General features: G+C 42.2%; 1 protein-coding gene across 3 annotated transcripts in view; it reads right to left on the bottom strand.

Annotated features, from left to right (window-relative positions):
* Positions 1 to 10,036, bottom strand: part of LOC150077694 (clavesin-1-like) — a 73,114-nt gene extending 63,078 nt beyond the window's left edge. Inside the window, exon 1 of one of the 3 annotated variants that reach the window (XM_090384344.1) lies at positions 9,917 to 10,036. The gene's annotated coding sequence lies outside the window, so the exon portion shown is untranslated. Of the gene's footprint in view, positions 1 to 3,144; positions 3,273 to 9,911 lie in introns of those variants that run through there. The other 2 variants (XM_090384343.1, XM_090384342.1) reach the window with 2 other exon arrangements.
* Between the last annotated feature and the right edge of the window lie 8,352 nt (positions 10,037 to 18,388).

The raw sequence follows: 18,388 nt of genomic DNA, 5'->3' as shown, positions 1-18,388 counted from the left end.
GAGACCGTAAGTGAGAAATCGTTTTAATAATACATGAAAAGAAGCAAAAGGTACATGGATTAAAGTAAGTGTTCCAAGTTTCTTCCACGGGCTACAATGCACGCCTCACATCTCCGACGCATGGACATCCGAACATTCTGGAATACTCCAGGCAGCGTGTCCAGACACAGCAACCGGAGGATTATGCACCTCGTATTGCTTTCGCGCAGTGGTACCTTGGAAAATGTGCTACAAATCCCCTTTTTCCTGCTGAAGTGTTGTTTTCCGATGAGGCATCCTTCACAAGGGAAGGAATTTTCAACACGCATAACGACCATATCTGGGCGGTCGAGAACCCGCATGCAATACGACGTCGTGCAGCACAGATTCGATTTTCGGTCAATGTATTTGCCGGTATTATGGGAGATCACCTCATCGGACATTACCTGTTACCGTGTCGTCTAACCGGACCTATCTACTTGACCTTTCTCCAGCAAGTATTGCCACAACTTTTGAGAGATGAACAGATTTCTGCATCGACGCAACAGACAATGTGGTTCCAACACGATGGAGCCCCTGCCCATTATAGCGGAGATGTTCGTAACTACCTGGATGTCACATTTGGTCAACAGTGGATCGGACGTGGTGGTCCCGTGCGTTGGCCTGCTCGGTCATCCGACCTATCATGTCTTGATTTTTATTTCTGGGGTCATATGAAATCGCTAGTTTATGACACCCCTGTTGACAATGCTGAGGAGCTGGTTGCAAGAATCGCAGTAGCTGCCGAAGAAATTCGAAATTCGCCTGGAGTATTCCAGAATGTTCGGATGTCCATGCGTCGGAGATGTGAGGCGTGCATTGTAGCCCGTGGAAGAAACTTCGAACACTTACTTTAATCCATGTACCTTTTGCTTCTTTTCATGTATTATTAAAACGATTTCTCACTTACGGTCTCTTTTCTTTATGGTGCTTCTGTGTACAACACCGCTTCAGGAAAGCATTTCCGACCCCACATTGCTATATGATTTCGAGTTGTCAGGATGTACCCTACCCCTCTTAGAAGTTCTGAAACGTTTAACTGAAACACCCTGTATATGCAATTTAATACATTGGGTTTACATTAGAAGGGTTATTTCTTTCTAAACAACAAACTTAATATCCTTACAGAAAACTGCTATAGTTTGTTCTTTCTTTACAAATGAATAATGAATACTTAAGAGGATTAGTTAACACCCTTTCTCCTATGTAAATCAAATTCTTACCTTATAAATTGATTTAGGAATTTCACTCTTAACTTCCGTTTTAATTAGTGCCCCATTTTGTCTTGGAGAATATGATATCACAAACTTTCCCTAATCAAGACAGATAGTACATTTCACATCAATTTCTGGACTAGTGCTGGTCCAAAGAGTTAGCTACATTCAGAAGGCTATTTCTTTCTCTGTATTTCTCTACCCTTCCCTTCCAAAATATATCACACATATATGTTATACAATAACTAATAACAAATATCAAATTTCACTCATTTACCTTTCTGCATATGTCTAATTATACATTAATCAAAACCTATATCTGATTTTTCTCTATATTTATGTATATATATTTATATTTTTGTACATCCTTCCCTTAACATCTTTCTGAACTTCTACTAATCTGATATTAGAGTTCCTAAAAGTCCTTTATACCTAAGTGAGAATACTTTATAACTAGTCACTTAATTTTTCGAATCGGACTTCTCCGTTTTGGGGCCTTCAGCTCCTTGTTTGGGAATGGCATCATCGTTTGCCAAGGGCATTCATCTCAGGACTTCTAGAAGGTTTTCGTGCGGATCACGGTTCTGCTACTTTGCTTAAACTCCCTGTGCCATCTGGTCTGGGCTGGCACTTTGTTGTACGATCATACGCCTTCGTTACGGTGACTTCTATCTTTCCTTCTGCTTTGCTCCGTCCGCTCTAGGCTGGCACTTTGCCTTCACGCCTGTTAGTTTCTATACTGGAGCTGCTTCATACCGTCTCCGACATCGGAACTCGATGTCTTAATCGAAACGGGCTTCTTCCCTTTCCAGGCACTTTTCCTTCGCTGATTTCTATCATTCCATTCCTTTACTTTCTCCGTTACTTTTCTCTTTCTCTCCCACTACCCTGCTCTACCTTTTCATTAAAAACTCATTCACAAAAATATTTCACAGCGCCCCTCTCACTCCGGTTCTCTCTTTTTGTTCATCTCAATCCCGTACGGCCTCCATATGCCAGGCCGCCTTAGTTCCGGGTCTTAACCAATCTTCTCAATTTATCCAATTTTCACTCTGTCCTATTCGCCCATTTTATCCTTTCTCAAGCTGTCTCTTCAGTGCTCTATCCAACTCCTCACTTTAAGAAATTTGTAAATTTTTCCATGCAGTCCGTCGCTTTGAAGTCAGCCGCTTATGGTTATACTTTAGCAGATTTATTTCACAAGATGTACAAAACTTCCCGTCACCGACAGCCAGACGCCAGTCTTAACTCTAATTCCAGCCTTTGTCCCGTATTTTCTACCCGTCTCGTCTGCAGATGTCACCGATCATAGGAATGTCCCGACAAACTCAGTCCTTTGCTGTATTGTTCTTTCGGAGCCATAATTATTCACACGTACTCGCCAATAGCCGCTGCTACCTGTTTCCATTGTTTTCGTGCGACCTGTGTGCTGGGAGCTGAAGCTCGCCCCTTCTGCTACTAGTCTCTAATGCTTATCCCCCTACCTTGTAACCTTGTCTAAATTTAATCTCTTGCGAGTGACCCCATTATCTTAGTAATATTTGTGACTGGTAATGTTTCGCTGCCCCATATTGCTATATCAGAAGTTTACTTTTAATAAATCTCACTCTTCTATAAAATATTTTACTTGTAAGATTTTACATCTTACAACACATTGTCCTACCACAATGATGATGGAATCCCCATTGAGGTTTAGTTCAATAAAATCTAATAAGTATTTCAAGCGATTTGCGTTCATAACGCTGAACTCGAAATATTCTACTTGTTTAAAATCTGAAATAATAATGTTGATATTTGTGTATCCAATGCGGTCATCGCAATTATTAATAGGCCTTATTTCATCTAATTATTGCTCACTTACTTTTAAACTTAACTAGTTTACATTTATAGTAAATTTGACAAATATCCTTACTTTTTGCTGCTTGCAGATAATACTTGTCTCTGTCAAAATCCTAAATGAAAATGAGTAAAACGTTTTCTGCCCTACTCATGAATTTACTTCTGTGAAGCACAAACAGGTTTCTCGTTAGCCTTGTGAGAATACATCCCGGATTATATTAGCTCTAAGTGTCCGTTATATACGCTGTCATAGCTTAGATACGGCGGATGCATGCATGACCTTCAGAGAGTTTGAACTCGAGGCACTTACGCAATTTGTAAAACAAAGTTGGGAAATTACAGTTTGACTTATTATTTTATTTTGGTTATTATTGAACTTTTCCTTCATTTCTCCATTGTAGCAAACAACTTTTGCTTTGATGGCGTCATTGTTTTTTTGACAAGAAGAATAAACCAACTGTCTAGTTAATAATAGTGTTTATTTACTGTGATTTTCGTTAATGAATACAAAATCACAGTAAATAAACACTGTTATTTACTCTGAAAGTTGGATTGGTGTACTTACAAAATTTGGAAGCGTATATAATAATCGGTGTCAATAGCAGCAATTTTTCAAACTTTTGGTTCTCGTAAAGTCAACCGAAACAAATGAAGGTGAAAGCTGATAACACCAGAAAGGTATACATTGAAAAAACAGTCAGATAGGTCAAAAAATAAATTATAGATACCTCTCAATGTTCCTTGAAGATAGTTATGAAAGCTAAGTGAGCACTGTCTTTTGGAAATGTTAGATATCCGCAGTAGATAGCCCCGTAAGTGCTCCCATGTATCGGGAAATGAGTGAAGATGAGGTAGACCAGTAGAGCACAATGTGCAAATACAGGTTCAAAGTAGTCAGAGTAATACTAAAATACATATACGCTTTGTATACAGGGTGGTCCATAAGTAAAGAAACATGCTAGCACAATTAGTGACAAACAACAGAATTGCAAAACTGTTGTCTTTTGGACACAGGTCGCTACTCAATGCAAAATTTCTCAGAAATAATATCAGATTCTCTAGCTGTTGATTGCTGAAATTCCAGCAGAGACCCCGGCTACTATTAAATATTTTGTCCTGTACGAATACCCAGAAAAGTAATCACAGGCTATTAAGCCAGATAGCGGTACGTGCCGCACACAAAGCTGCCAGAAGCACGGTGATGTTATCACTCCAGTCATCATATTGATTGTGGTTATCAGTCATTTCCAGACAATAATGTCTGGTAAACGCTGTATTTTCAGCTGTTCAGCAAGCTGCGTGGTCCTTAACTGATGGGGAGATGGTGTTTACTGTTGGCCCACTTCAGCAGCCAGAATTCAGTCGCATATGGGTAGGGGTGGCTGACGCCCACAATTCAGCACCATACAATATGGCCGAATACACCGTTGTTCTTATGTATCTTGCGGTTGTCAAAGTTTTTTAACGTGCAAGAGGTGTTGTTTGGTTATCCAACGTAAAGAGTTTAATCTCTTTACAATCCCGTCAACATGGGCCGGGAATGGAAGTTTGGTGTCAATTATTACTTCCAGATCTCTATGAGTCGTGACAGTTGGGACAGGTGTCCCATTTATTCTGGATATACGAGTGTAGGTGGTTTTTTGTAGGGTATATCATTATTACAGTCTTCTGTGGATTTAGGCTATGCCAAATTTTTCTAAGTACTATATATTAATAGCTCCATAATCTTATGATTGATCTGGTCACACACTGCACTGTTAAACAAGTCTGGTTGGATGGCCATCAATATCTTAATATCATCTGCATATACATCCCTTCCCTCGTAGAAAAGAATCATAATTGCGGTAAAGAGGAGTCCAGATTAGACGCCGCCCTGTAGAACACCTGCATGGACTAGTCGTTGGAGGATCTGACTGTCTGTATGAAAATAAATAGATCGACACGTTAGTAGGGACTGCTGGAACTTGAGCAGGTTTCCTTTTATTTGGAAGGCGTGCTGCAGCAGATGTAGTAGGGCATGTACATTGAGACTATCGAAGGCGGCCTTTCTATCAGCATATATTATTGCAACTTGACTTTAGACTTGAAAAGCGTTCAGTATCGCGGTCTGCACTGTAAGGAGGTTCGTTGTACTTGGCCTGTTAGATCAACTATAGCATAACACAATGAATTTGTTGAGGATGCTGGCCAGGATCTGAAGCGTCAACTTTGGGAGTAGAACTTCCTCCAGTATTTTCAAGAGTGTAGATGCAATAGATATAGGCCTGTAGTACTTCATGTGGTTAGGGTTTGAAATTTTTGGCATAGAATTGATAGCATACTTATTCCAGTTTTCAGGGAAATTTTTATTTATTTATTTTTTTTTTATGTGAACCCCAAACACGAGAGGTATTAGGACCTATACTACTTGGTACCGTGCTTGGGTTTGAGGTTAAGAAGGCGAAAGAAGATATTTGTTGACATTGGACTTGAACTTCTGTAGATTGTAATTTTCAGGAAATACGTATGAAGGAAGGTTGTTCCAGAAAACGGCAGTTGAATGAATAAATGAGGAAGATGAAAAGTTGGTTCTGTGGGTTTGAAGTTGGACAGTAAATGGTTGTTGGCTGGTGGCGGCACGTGTTCGGACTGTTTTGAAAGAGAGAGCAGGAATTATAGAAGCCAATTCAGAAGAACAGTGCCCATGGAAGTATCTGTAGAAGAGGCATGCAGCAGAAACAGTGCGTCTATGACAAAGCGAGTGGAGAGACTCTGTTAGAGATCAATCATTAATTAACCTAACTGCCCTCTCCTGAATGGAATCAAGAAGCCGGAGAGAGGTTTTGGGGGCACCACCCCAGATATGGGAACAATATTCCATGGCAGGGCGAATTTGCGATTTATACAGAGTGAGCAGCTGTTTGGAAGAAAAGTAACGCCGAGAGCGAAAAAGAAAACCAAGTTTTTTAGATGCAGAGGAAGCAATATTTGTAATGTGCTTGTGCCAAGAGAGATTAGAAGTCAGGGTTATCCCCAAAAGAGATATATCATTTTGCCTAGAAATCGGAGTGTCACTAAAGATAAGCATAGGAGTAGAAGAATCCTTTTTGCGACATATAAGACAAGACTGAGTTTTAGAAGGGTTGAAATCAACTAAGTTGTCTTTGCCCCACTGGAGAATTACCTGAAGATCGGCATTTAAGGAATTGGTAGCAGATTTTCGAGAAGTTGAAGCTGATTGAGCAGGACAAGGTTTCTCAAAGTGGAAAGTTGAATGCAATGTGCTATCATCGGCAAAACTATCGATAGGATTTCCAGTCAATGGAAGAAGGACACTGATATACAAGAGGAAAAGAGTGGGGGAAAGAACTGAACCTTGGGGGACACCGGCATTAGTGGAGAAGTTAGAAGACAGAGAGCCATCTACCATCACCCTCAGTGAGCGATCAGAAAGAAAACTGGATAACCAATTACTAAAAACAGTTGGAAAACCATAAGATGGAAGCTTGTTTAGAAGACCTTTATGCCAAACACGATCAAAAGCCTTTGAGATGTCAAGAGCAACTACTTGTATTTCACCGAACCTTTCCATTGAATTAGTCCATAAATGGGTAACATAAGCCAGAATATCTCCAGTGGATCGACACTGACGGAATCCATACTGGTGATCGTTGATCAGACTGAAGGTTTCTAGGTAGTTTAAGAGTTGGCGGTTAATTGATTTCTCCATTACTTTAGAAAGAGTAGAAGTAATTGCAATGGGACGATAATTGGATGGGAGGGATTTGTCACCCTTTTTAGGAACTGGCTGGATATGAGCAAATTTCCAAGCAGAAGGAAAAACACCTTTGGAATAAGAAAGTGAAAAAAGGCGGCAAAGAATAGGAGTAAGTTCAGGAGCACAGGTTTTGAGAACAAGTGGAGAAATACCATCAGGACCTGGAGCTTTCTTAGCATCAAGATTCATCAAAATCCTTCTGATATCCTTTTGACGGAAGACAACAGAAGGCATTGAATGGAGCGTGTTGGGAATGGTGGGAGGTGTTTTACCAAGATCATTAATACATGAGCTGGAAGAAAAATGGGATGCTAGCAGGTCAGCTTTATCCTTGTCTGAAGTGGCAACCGAACCATCTGGTTTGGACAGAGGTGGGAGTAAAGATGGGCAAAAGTAGCGGCCAATAGCTTTGGCAAGAGACCAGAATGCTCGGCTACCATTAGGGCAAGAAGCAAGTTTTCTACTCTTAGCCTGTTCAAACTCTAGTTTGGACTGGTTAATAACTGCTTTACAACTGTTGCGAGCTTTGGTGTAGGCAGAAAATGAAACTGAAGAATTAGAAACAAGCCAATTACGATATGCAACATTCTTCTCATGGACAGCCTTAGCACATTTATTGGAAAACCAAGGTTTAGATAAAGGACGAGATTTTAAAGTGGAGTGTGGGATAAAGGATTCCATTCCTGCAAGAATAATTTCACTGACACGATCTGAGCAAACGTTGACATCAGAAGTTTTGAAACAGTAATCCGACCAAGGAAAAGAAGAAAAGAAGTCTCGCAGGTCATCCCATTTTGCATTCTTGTAATGCCAAACAACACGGGGTTGGGAATAGCCATGAGATAAAGGCTCCAATGGAGAAGAGACAATCACCAAGTTGTGATCTGAAGTGCCTAAAGGACCTGTCACTTCGACCGTGTACTTAGAAGGGTTGTTTGTTAGAAAAAGATCAAGCGTATTGGCTGTATGATTAGGATTGTCCGGTATTCTTGTAGGTAAATGAACAATCTGTGCTAGGTCATTAGTAATTGCAAAAGCCTCAGCATCTCGACCTGCTAGGTCGGTGTGACTAGAAAACGGAAGCCAGCTGGAGTTGTGAACATTAAAATCACCAAGGAAAATTACTTCACTGTTAGGAAAGTTGGACTGGAGAAAGTCAAGTTGCAAAGAGAGGAAGTCAAAGAGCTCCAAGTGATTAGTGGAGTTGGGAGAACGGTAGAGACAACAGATGAATTTGACACAATGAGGTAGAGAGATTTTAAGCCAGAGAAGATCAAAGAGAGGAGATTCCAAATTGCCAAGTCTCTGACAGGGAATATCAAATATTATTAACAAATATAGAGTTATAATGAATAAACTGGAAAACGTCACAGGTCATATGGTATTTGTTATAAACTGTCTCCAAGTTTAATGGCTGTGCTATTTTTAAAATAATTCAAATTAAATTCATTAAATTCTTACGCTTTTCAAATTGCCTTGCCTTTCACGTCGAAACTACGGAGCTCTCGTGGTCGCTTCAGAATTTTCGTGTTCACTCCAGTCGACAACTCCGTGGATCGCATTTTGTCTACAATATCTTAAACTCAATTATCGATTCTCCATCTCCTCTTGAAAAAATACCTTTATGTATAGCTGGCTTGAATTCTGGTTATAAAACTAATATATCTCTGCCTGTCCCTCATTCTCAACACTTACTTGAAAGTCCTCTGTTTCATTTCCTTCAGGTATTCAATAATCACAACATTGATTTTACACTTAAACCTTCTATGTATAAGAAATTGCTCTTTGCCCTGTTTCGTTAATTCAAATTTTGTATACATTTAATACTAGTGACCGCTTTGCATTGGTTCTCTGTAATTCTCATCGTTCTCACCATTATCTAGGGGTTGTCTGCGTGTACTGTGGGTTTGTAAATATATTTATGTTGCTTTAGATCAGCAGCAGTTCCTTTCTTTAAAACCGAGGCAGACATCACCCGAAATGGTATTTTTAGATGGATACCTCCTCTCGTTACATCTTTTCATTTTATTTACTTCTTCAATCATTACAAATCAGATGAAAACCGTCTGCATAGAAGCAAAAAATTATGATGGATTTGTAAAGATCAAAACTTTGTTTTCGATTTTCTCCTTTCTCTGTATTTTCTCTTATTTTGTCAAGAAACACGCTCGACAGCAACGCTGGTGATATCAAACAAAGTCTTTACAAACTCACCTTGGACAATATATCATTCATTATCAATAATGTGAAGTGAGCAAGCTCGTTGCTAAAAACTTATTAAATCTTATTGCTCAAAAATAATGAAAATAATTAATAAAAAAATATTACAAATGTCTTATTGCTTAAAAATAATGTAAATACTTCTAAATATGGTTTAAATGTTCAAGTAAGTATAATGCTATTCTTTTTTTTGTCTTTTATATACAATATCAGTGGACAAGTGATACATCAGCACAACTCAAAACAGAAGTAAATTCATGGATGCAATTACTGACAGATAAAATCATTAAAAAAAAAAGAAAGTTCTCGACTTTAACCCCGTAATCTTTTACTAACAAAGGTAATGATGAAATAAATGATACTTAATACAATGAGCTCTTTTTTTTCTAAAATTTCTCAGGGGAAATCCTAAAACTAGTTTCTTGCTACACAATAAGTTGAGAAACCTGACAGTTTGCAAATCACAAGAAGTGAAAACAGGCTTCACACGCAGATAATAAAAACTCATTCGAAAACAAACCGGAGAAATACCAAAGAAAACAGTTCAGAAATTCCAGCACGTTAAACAACCTATATATACCCTTGATGTGATTTTTCGATAATTCACCTTTCCGTGGTATTTGGAACTAAATAAAATATCGCCTCCTTAAAAACATCAGATTTCCCTGATGCAGCAGTCAAAAATTGTAAAAATGCTTCTTCCCCTGCGAACGATAGTTCTTCCCTAATAAATTATTTTTTCGAGACTGTTTTTGGAACACCCTGCCCCGCTCTATCAAATTTCTTATAGTTTTCGTCCACTACTACGTGCAGAGTGTTAATTCATTGCGCGCATATTAATAAAATAATCAAACACCACGTACCTCACCTGTGCCTACCCTTTAATAATTTGTTGTCCGTCCTTAATTAACCTTGTTCAAACTATCCACTTCCATGACGCCATAAGGAAATTTGTTCTTCGTTCGAACTGAAGTTGTGAAATGCTCTGGCAATGCGATGCGAAACAAGACCCAAATAATAAAACATAATCACGTACAAAAGAGAGGGAATTTTAATGAGGAAACATTCGAGGAAATCACGGATTGTGAATTGCTTACCACATGACAAACTTTTGTAAAATAATCACGAGTTTTAACACTCATTTTGGCTACTGAATTATAGAGGCTGTTATTTTTAGTTTATTATGCTTTAAAACTTCATGTTCGCTTGTGATTACTGCTAGGTTGGAGAGATGTTTTAAATGGCGAAGGACACTTTTTGTACTCTTTTGTTTTAAATTAATAGAGCAGCTATTATTTGTGTTTCCCTAATAAAGTAAGTTCAACCGGTTTCCTCTGTGCCCAGAATTTCTTAATTTTTCAAAACGAGATTGAAAACGGAAGAATTCTGCTGCCATTTTTCATTGCATGGATTTTTCATTCATTCATTCGTTATTTATTTAAACACAATTTTATACATTCACAAGATATAAGAAATATCAAAGATATTAAATATGTTGAGACATACATAGGAACTGACATACATACTGGGGGTAAACAAGATCACATTTTCAATATTGGAATTTGCATTATGGTATTCAGATACATAAAAATTTATATAGATAGAAATTTAGTATATTTTTTAGTGTATATTTACATTATTGATTTGCTTATTTGGCATCACATATTAGTTCCCCCCCCCACAATACTGTGCGATAAAACTGTCTCAAAATGCAGAACAAATATTTAAATAAAACTATGTATGTACGTATGTATATATTTCTTGTTTTGGGTGGCCCCGAAGGCATAAGTCATGCTCCCTCTACCTTGCAAATCTATGGCGAAAACAATATTTTGTCAAAAGGCCTGATTATATTTGACAAAACAATACTTTGTCAAAAGTCGCTTCTTAGAGCCTGTCCCTAATCCGTAGAGCCGGATCTGATTTTACTATCAAATGCAAGTGCACAAGTGTATGCATCCATTGGAGTAAAAGTGTAAAGTGTAAAGTGTGTTTGGTGTTAAGCGGCACCGGGGGTTTCCCCCATCTCCGCATTGCTTGCATTGTGATGGGTGTGCCAGTTTACTGGAAATGCCAGAGATTTAAAAGTGTATGGATTTTGTACATGTGTAGTGTCGTGTACCGTTGTTCATCTGGTCATTTAGCCGCTGGACCCCTACTGAGGCCCAACGTTGCCCCACTTTAGCCCAGTGGAGGCAGACCAGGAAACACCAGTCGACTAAGATTTACTCTGGCAGGTCCTGCCACCTAATTTCCTGAGATTTCAGTGGCTAGGACCTTAAAAAAAAATATATATATATATATAAATATATATATATATACACCCATGTGTGGCATGTATAAATACATATACACGCCACACACAAATACACACACACACACACACACCCTCTATGCGCTTGCGTGGCAGGGAGGCGCTACGAATGAGAGGCCGAAAGTAGTGGGCGAAGGTGATTTTAGATTGTGTGGGGCATTGCGTGCAGGTAGAGTGGGGGAGTAGATTGAAGACTGGGGGTGGAAAGGCAGAGACATGGAGCCGATAGAGAAGACAGCTCCAGTTTACAGTGGGGCAAGCCCATGCCCCACCAGAGAGTAAGAATGGGGGTGGCGCGTGGGGGGGATACGGTGGAACCGTCACCTCCCCTACCCGCCGGGGAGAGGTGGAATAGTTGAGCCAGGCAAGGGAGCTGGCTCAGGTCACCAATACGGCGTGCATGCAGAGACTGCGATTTGTTCATGTGGCATTTGATATAGACTAGTAGGATTGAGCCGCTTGTAGGATTTAACTCCTCTTCTCTGATGTCCGTGTGAGTCAAGTTTGGTCGCCTATTTGGAGGTCGCTCTTTGGAAATGGGACCCGTCCAGTTAAATCAGATTTTAGCATCCATAGGATAATGCGTAGAGGGCTGCTCGCCGCTTTTGGTGTATACTCCGTCTGTAGATCAAGATTGAGTATTCAAGAAGCAAATCCTGGTCCCTTTGATGCTGGAGATGTAGGTTCAATAAGGCTGTCAATTCAGTGCAATTAATGCAGCATTTGTTGAGTAGTCGCTCAAGGGACCCATGTCCCGTCCATGGATATTTGGAAGAGTAGGATTTATTGTCCATTAGGCCAGATTCCGTTGTTGTTTGGGAGAATGGATCTGTCAACCAGAATGCAAGTCCGGGTCGTATATTGTGCACGGAGGCTGTGCTTGCTCTTTTGTTTGGAGGTTGCCCTTGGGAGCCATGTCCCGTCGGTGAGTCAATTTGCAGAGAAAAGGAAGTGAGTATGGTTGAGGTGAGTTTCAGTTCTGCCATGATGTCCAGCGTTATCCACTGGGGTAGAATTGGGAAGTTCTCCTCCCATACTCCTCCTGTGACACGTGTTACGTTTGGTTATAGTTGGTGATGAGTTGGGATATTTAATGGTCCTACCCCAGTAATCTGGTATGGATGGAATTATAAAAGTTTCCACTTGATCATGGAGCTTTCAGATTTGGAGTGCGTGGAGTACTACATTTGTCCTTGTTGTTCGTGATTTGGAGGCAGTGGAAGGGTTAGTCGTCTAGTGTATAGGCTCTGAGCATATTCAGTTAAGGCTTTGTAGGTTGTCCCATCCTCGAGCAGGTGGTGCTCCTGGTCTTTAGGGTTGCAGCGCACTTGTGTGATCAACTGGGCACGTAGATCATCATACAGTTCACACTCATGCATCTGGTGATCCCAGGTCTCGGGGGAGCCACAGGCACATGCAGGATTGTTTGCGATTCCAAGGAGATGAAGCTTGTGACGGATTGCTCCGTGTCCTGTAAGGAGGTAGGTGACATGCAGTCCGGGGCAAAACCATGTCGGAAATATAGGGTACACTTGCTCTAGATTTGGAAGGAACTTTCGCGTGACTTCTCCCTTATCAGAGTCTGTCCAGCGCTGTTGCCAGATTGATCGGAGGTAGATTTGAAGCTTGTCTTCTCGGCTTTCCAATTGCTTGTCGGATCTGTTGTATGGTCCAGATATGTTGTAACCTTTCCCCGTCAAAGCTGCTGCAGCATGCCTGTTCGGGTAGCCTCGATGTCGAGGGGCAGAGCCCCTGTAATCACTTGCAGTGCGTGGGTCGACACTGTTTTGCATGCACAGGTGAGGGTCAATAAGATCGGTCTATGTATAATTTCAAGCCGTCGGCGATTTACCACGGTTGAGGCTTTGTGGTACCATGCGCCAGAGGCATATGTGATTGCCGGGATGATTGCTGCTTTATAGAGGGTCGCCGGAATACTCCTTTTCAGCTCCCAGTCTCGGCTTGTAACTCTGGCGAGCATGGCTGCATAATTTTTTATCTTATTCTGCACATACTTTAGGTGTGTAGTGAACGACCGGTTCCTATCCAGGATAACTCCCAAGTATTTCAGTTCAGTAACTAGCTTGATAGTTCTGTGTTGTATTCTAATCTGTGGTGATCTGGTTGGGGTTAGGTAACCCTTCAGTAGGATGGATTGAGTTTTGGTGGGCGAGATTGTGAGACGGTGCCTTTCCGTCCATTCTCGGAGTTTGGTTAGCGCTGTGTTTGCAAGAATTTCCATTTGGGCTCTTGAGTCTGCGGCTAGCACCAGGGAAAGGTCATCGGCATACGCCAGTGTTTGTACGTCCCCTAGGTCGAGGTGGAGAAACTCGTCCAAGACAAAGTTCCACAGGAGGGGACCCAATACAGAGCCCTGCGGGCATCCCCGGTGTACTTGGCGCTCGACCCTGCAGTATGGCGCCTGAACCAAGACCCTGCTTCCGCTCAGGTAGCTTTTTATGCAGCTGTACAGATTTATCGGCAGATGAGCTGCCCTGAGTCTTGCGAGGACGCTCGGCCACCAAAGGGCATCGAACGCCTCCGCAAAGTCGATAGAGATGAGAAGTAGATATTTCTGTGAACAGTTTTCTGCCATGTTCAGGATGCGCTCCAGTGGGTCCAGGGTGGATTTTCCTGACTTGAAGCCATATTGTCCGTTTGCAGGAAGGTTTGCTGTAGAGTAGTGTATTTCGATTCTCTGTTTGAGCAGTTGTTCTAGCACTTTACTGAGCACAGAGAGGAGTGCAATTGGTCGGTAGGATTCTGGTAAATGTGGCTGTTTAGTTGGATTTTTGAGAATTAGTTTCATGCTAGCAACTTTCCAATCTGAGGGGAATGCGCCAGAGTGAAGACAGTGGTTGTACAGTTCCAAGAGCAGGTCCGGGGTAAATTCGGCCACCTTCTTGACCAGTTCTGGCTCAAGCATGTCGAGTCCAGGGGTTCTTTTGTTTCTAATTTTGTTTATGGCAATTTGGAGTTCTAGGTGAGTAAAGGGATCCTCTACCTGGGGCGACTGGTAGGCCTCATTGGCCTGGCATACCTGTTGTTGTTCAGGGGTGTTGTCTCCTGCTACAGGTTTGAAATTTGCATTTAATATATTATTGATGGTGTCCTGCCAGTTGTTGGTCATGGTGCCTTGGGAGGTGATGGTGGAGGGTATCACCTCTCCCCTGGGCAGCTTATTTGTAGTTATTCGGTAAATGATGCTCCATGGGCTCGAGTTGCCCACAGTGGAGACTAGATGCTCCCAGGACAGCTTTTTCCGTTGCCTGATCATTGCAGTGTATGTGTTTCTGGCCTCCCTGTACTGTTGCCTGAGGAACTCTACCTCATGGGGGGACCAAGTTCGTCTGGCTCTTTGGAAGGCGCGCCTCTTCTGATTCGTGGTTCTCCTGAGCATGTCGAGTTACCGCGACCACCATGGGACAGCGCTGGGCATCGGGATCCTCTTCTTGATTGTTTGATTAGCTGCACTCACAATGGCTTTGGTGACCGCACGTTGGTGTTGATCCAGGGATTGGTTCTGTAGTTGGTCGGTTGTCAAATTGTATACATTGTTGATGATGGGGACTTTGAACGCATCCCAGTTGGCTTTGTTAACTGCGTACCTGTTCTGTTTGAAGCTGTTTATTGGAGCTCGGTAGAATGATCTTTGCATGGTGAAGGTGATGGCCCTGTGGTCAGAGCTGGTCCAGTCCTCCTGCACCGTCCAGTCTGTCAAGTGGCCGGCAAGGGTTCTGGTAGTCATGGTGGCCTCCCATAGGGTTGAGCTGAATGTGGGAAGGTTGTTAGAACGATTAATGACAACAAAGCTGCTGTTTGCCAGGAACTCCTCCATATGCTGGTCGTTTCTAGAGCCTCTGCGCTCCGGAGTCTCGCTATGCCACAGGGGCGAGCGGCAGTTGAGGTCAGCAGAGACAAGAATTTTTGCTCCTGAGAGTTCAGTTTGGACTTGTTGTAAGTACTGAATTGCTGGAAGGATATCCTCCCCTGGATGGCAGTATAGTGAGATCGCATAGAGTTCCCCTAGGGAGGAGACGATGTGTGCACAGGAGGCCCACTCAGAGCACAGGTGCGAGATCTTAGTGACCGTTATATCCGGATTCCTGACCACCACCGCAGCCCAGGGGGTTGCGCCATCCACCTGGACGATCTTGTAGTTAGGTGGATATCCCCGGACAGCGCCCGCACAGGTGTAGGGTTCCTGTAGCAGGAGGATGTCGAGGTTTTCCTCCTCAGCCTTCTGTCTGATCTGTCCAGCTACAGCAATTGCTCGGTGTGCGTTAAGTAGGAGGAATTTCATGCAGCTGGTGTTATGTCTTTTAGGCAGAGTCCCCATAATGGATTCTTAGTTGTTGGGCACTTCTTGCTTTAATATAGACAGGGCATTTGTTATCTCTGGTTGAATGTGCGTGGGGAAGCTTTTGCCACTTGCAATTTGCACAGACTGGATCATATTCTCTGTTGGGGCAATTTCCAAAGTTGTGCCCTTTCTCAGCACAGTGTCCACGGGTTGCCTCCCGTTGAGCACATGTGTGAGTGGTGTGGCCGAATCGGCAACACCGGAAGCACTTTGGCACGGCAATGTGCTCCCTGAAGCGATGTGAGCTCCATTTGATGTATAGTCTCTCTTGTTTTGTTATGAGTTTCCATGCATCAGGGGCCAGCCCGACCACCCAGTTTGTCCGGTTGTCATTCCTACTCTTGGTTTGGTGCTTGGGCATTAGTAGGGTAGTATGGTCTCTATTGGAGTAAGGTGTAAGGTGTAAGGTGTAAGGTATATTGATGTCATGCGGCACCAGGGGTTTCCCCCATCTCCGCGTTGCTTTCACTGTGGGTGTACCAGCTTGCTGGGAATGCCAGAGATTTAAAAGTGTGTGGGTATTGTACATGTGTAATGTCGTGTACCGTTGTTCATCTGGTCATTTAGCCGCTGGGCCCCTGTTGGAGCCCAACGTTGCCCCACCTTCGCCCCGTGGAGGCAGACCAGGAACCCAGTAGACTTAGTTACTCTGGCAGGTCCTGCCGCTTAGTTTCCTGAGATTTCGGCGGCTAGGACCTTTAAAAAAAAAAAAAAAAAATCATAATATGTATTTATATGCACATGTATATACTCATTTCACTTGTCTGCATACACCATATGTTGTATGCCTATACACACCGCTGGGGGTTTGATATTACATAGATGGATAAGCCGAGACTGGGCGAAGATTATTTTGAGTGTTGCTAAATTTAGTGTGTGGGGCGTTCGCATTGTATATAGATAGAGTAGGAGGGGAGACAGAAGACTGGGGGGTAAAGATAGAAATATGGGAGCGATAGAGAAGATGCCCCCAGTTGGTCAGTGAGGCATGCCCATGCCTCACCAGAGAGGAAAGGGGGGGGGGTTCGGCGAGGGGACACAAGGAGTCTCCGCCCCGCCGTGGTAGGTTTGGAAAGGAATCGAGTCAGGTGCTCGATTCTGGTCCCCAACGAGTCTTGATGGCAGTGAAGCTGCATGGTTCAGGTCCATGTGGACTTTTGCAGATTCAGGGTTCAGTCAGTCGCAGAGTTGTAGGCCATGTCCTTTTATTCTCATTGGAGGTATTGAATTTGTTGTGGGAATGGCTTGTCCCATTTAGTTTCCAGTTGTGTTGTTATTTGCTTGTTGGGCTAGTGTGGCTCGGCGTCTGTTAAACAGTTTCTGTGCAAATTCGGTGAATGCCATGTATGATCCTTTATCGTCCAGAATGAATTGCTCCTGATCCTTGGGTGAATGTTGTAGTCTTGTCACCAGCTGGCAGCGGATGTCGTCGTATTGGTGGCAGTCATACATTAGATGCGACCAAGTTTCTGGAATGCCACAAGTGCAGTTTGGATTTTCAATTATTCCCAGAATTGTTAGTTTGGCGTTTAAGGCACCATGTCCTGTGAGTAGGTACGTCACAAACAGACCAGGTGCATACCAGGTTGGTAATTTAGGTTGGAATCTATGTATATTTGGAAAGAATTTATTTGTTATCCGACCTTTAATGGAGACATCCCATCGTGCCTGCCACGCCTGCAGCAAGTGGAGTCTTCTTTTTTCCGCAATGCGGTTATTTCATGGATCTCCGTTGAAGTCAAGGTGTGTACAAGCATTGCCTTTAGCGAGCTCATGGAGGATGCCTCTTCTCACCACCTCTAGGTCTAAGGGGAGGGTTCCTGCGATGACTTGCAGAGCGTGTGTGCTCACTGTGCTGCAGGCGCGAGTAGCAGTGAGTAGCATGATTCTATGTATGGAATCAAGTATTCTTAGGTTTGCAGCTGTGGTGGCCTTTTTGTACCAGGCACCAGCTGCGTATGTTGCGATTGGTAAGAATTGATAATTGATAATTTATTTATCCCTATTTTGTGTTACAATTGTTGGGAGTTAACAGCAAGAAGGGAGGGAGAACACATAAGCCAGAGGCTTTTTAGGGGGTGTTCCCTTTGAAAAAGATAACAATCAAACCAGATACACCATGAATCGGACATATTTCTACATTCCAGTACAGAGACTTCGTAAACCAACCACACATGTCGCGTGGTTAACAACAGTACTTATAATTACATTGTGAGTACTTTTACAATAACAAGTATGAAAGAAAAAAAATTATGAAATAATTGCGTATAGAGTTACAAGCTTTTTGACAGCTATTCCTTCAACTTGTTTACATAATTTCCAAACTGGTATGCATTGTGGAAAGTTCAGGAGTTCAGTGGAAGGTGATTTAGATCAGACATTCCTGGTGATGTGTTCAGTTAGGAGCTTCTTGAACTTGTTTAGTGAAATGGCATTTTTGATGTTTTCAGGAAGATTATTCCAGGTTTTTGCGCCTCTGTATTTTATATTTTTTTGACCTATGGCTTTTCTAAAAAGCGGAACCTTCAGGTTCGCTTCATTTCTTAAATTATATCTTATTCCTTCTTCTTCTATTGTTATAAAAAAGGATCTGAAGAGAGGAGGAAAGTTTGGTGTTTTCAAAGCATTGTAGACAAAGACCGCCTCAGCTTTTTGTATCAGTT

The sequence above is a fragment of the Mastigoproctus giganteus genome, chromosome 11, assembly GCF_048544385.1.
Source record: "Mastigoproctus giganteus isolate SK-2022 chromosome 11, ASM4854438v1, whole genome shotgun sequence".
NCBI classification, from domain to species: domain Eukaryota; kingdom Metazoa; phylum Arthropoda; class Arachnida; order Uropygi; family Thelyphonidae; genus Mastigoproctus; species Mastigoproctus giganteus.
Note: the sequence above shows the minus strand (reverse complement) of the source record. Positions and strands in the feature narration are given on the sequence as shown.